Below are 2,641 nucleotides of genomic sequence, written 5' to 3' on the forward strand. Positions count from 1 at the left end.
AGCTTATCTGTCCCTTCTGGTTCAGGTTTTGCAACGCTGCAGGAATACTCATTGTGGAGTTATTGCCTTATTTTGCAGTAGACCAGAAAGATCGCAGCTGTAAAGGCTGTCTGTTGTTTGTTTTTATGTTGCTGCACAGCAGAAGTACTCAACATTGAAGCTTGTTGGTGCTTTCTGTTTCATATTGCCTTACCTTATGGCACTTCAGAAAAACACAATGCTGTAGGTTGCTTGTGTTCTTTCTCTGTTGGTTCTATGTAACTGCACTACAGAACTGCATAACAGGAAGGATTGTCTTATAACTGTACTTGGTGGTTCGTCATAAATACGCAACATAGAAGTTTGGGTCTTTCTGTCTTCACTTTATAGCCTTGTTTTGCTGTACATCAGTAAAACGCCACTGTAAAAGGGGGTTCCCGTCCTTTCTGTATTTACCAGTTATGATCTAGCTAGCTGCACTTCAGAAATGCGCAGCATTTAAGGTGTGTTTGTGTCTTAATGCTTACATATTGGCCGCACATCAGAAAACCAGACTGTGAGGTTCAGATTTGGGTCTCTTCCCATATTTGATATTTTGGTTTAGCTAGTCACACTCAGATACACAACATTGATGTCTATGCTTGTGTCCTTTCTGTCTAAATCTATTGTGCTATGTCCACAATCTATGATTTTTTTTTTTTTATTTGTGATATTAATAATACATGTATCACCTTTTTGTATTTCAGCCTTCTCTTCCGTGAAAGGGCCAGGAGTTCTGGTGCAGATGTCACATGTCAGAAAGCCTCGACCCCTTACATTCAGGGATGCCAGAGCCATTTCCTAGGGTTGAAGCCCAGTAGAGTTATGGGTCACTGGAGGAAGGCGATAATGAATCGCCCTGTTTAATAAGAACTTAGGAAGTTCGGTTCAGAGGAGTTTTATGGCCTGAAGATGAAGTATAAACATGTATACCCGACCAAATAGGTTACAGCTCGGTGCATGGCCTTCATTTTGCCCTTCTAGCAAAACTAGATGTAGCAATATGAGTGTTCTTCTCCTGCTATAGATGTTAATCTCCTGAGTAGGCTCTCAGGCGTAAGTAAAACTATAGATTGGGCATGCCTTAAACCCAGGGATTAAGTTTTTGTTAATCTATTTCCCTTCAGTCTTTGCTGACGTAAAGCTAAAAATGAACAAAAAGGGGTTGTCTGTCAGGGGGCCCCCCCTTTTTTGGCATTTTTATTTCCCTGGACAGGGTTGTGTTAAGACAGGCCCCCTTATGGATCAATGTAGTGTCCTTGTCTTACAACACAGGTCTCCGATTAATCTTTTTAGTGGTTCTAAACAGCACCTATAGGCAGAATAGGCCATTGTTGGTAGATGTGTGACAGGCAACATTGATAACCTACAAGTTTAACATGTTTTCTGATTCCATCTTTAAGAGCCCACTCCACCTAGATCCTGCATCCGAAACAGAGAAGGCAGGGACACCGGTGGAGTAGACCGGCAGATCAGCCGCATGATCCAGCTAAGATACCTTCATCAAGCATATGGAGTAAAGGTAAAGCTTACTGCAGAACTGAGGTTTGCCAAGAGTCTTGCAGTGGTCCCACCCTAAGGTAGGCCTGAGGTACTTGATTATCCTCTCAGGTGTGCCATCCTGGAAGATGACTTGAGAAAAGTACTAGTTACTTACCGGTAACTGTCTTTCTGGGAAATCTTCCAGGACGGCAGGCCTACTTCCCACCCGTTGGAGGGAAAATTTTAGAACACTAGAAGGTGATTGCCTATGAGGAATGATTTCCCTTGTGAACCAGGTTCAGGAGTTACTTCTCTACAAACTGAGGATCAGGGGGAAGGGTGTGGACTTAAAACAGCTGTTGATTGATTGTGTTTCCTGTGGGGAGGAGCCTCTCATCTCTCAGGTGTGCCGTCCTGGAAGATTTCCCAGAAAGACAGTTACCGGTAAGTAACTAGTACTTTTTTCATGTAAACAATGAGTGTCAGGGCTTTGTCTTTAAGTGGTTAGAAGAGTGAGTGATGTGTGACACAAGCTTCTAAATGTTGTGCATAAAATGCCAGGACAGTTCAAAACCCCCCCAAATGACCCCATTTTGGAAAGTAGACACCCCAAGCTATTTGCCGAGAGGCATGTCGAGTCCATGGAATATTTTATACTGCGACACAAGTTGCGGGAAAGACAAATTTTTTTTTTTTTTTTTTTGCACAAAGTTGTCACTAAATGATATATTGCTCAAACATGCCATGGGAATATGTGAAATTACACCCCAAAATACATTCTGCTGCTTCTTCTGAGTACGGGGATACCACATGTGAGACTTTTTGGGAGCCTAGCCACGTACGGGACCCCAAAAACCAAGCACCGCCTTCAGGCTTTCTAAGGGCGTGAATTTTTGATTTCACTCTTCACTGCCTATCACAGTTTCGGAGGCCATGGAAAGCCCAGGTGGCACAAAACCCCCCCAAATGACCCCATTTTGGAAAGTAGACACCCAAAGCTATTTGCTGAGAGGTATAGTGAGTATTTTGCAGACCTCACTTTTTGTCACAAAGTTTTGAAAATTGAAAAAAGAAAAAAAATGTTTTTTCTTGTCTGTCTTCATTTTCAAAAACAAATGAGCTGCAAAATACTCACCATGCC

This window comes from Aquarana catesbeiana, linkage group LG04 (genome assembly GCF_042186555.1).
Source record: "Aquarana catesbeiana isolate 2022-GZ linkage group LG04, ASM4218655v1, whole genome shotgun sequence".
Taxonomy (NCBI): domain Eukaryota; kingdom Metazoa; phylum Chordata; class Amphibia; order Anura; family Ranidae; genus Aquarana; species Aquarana catesbeiana.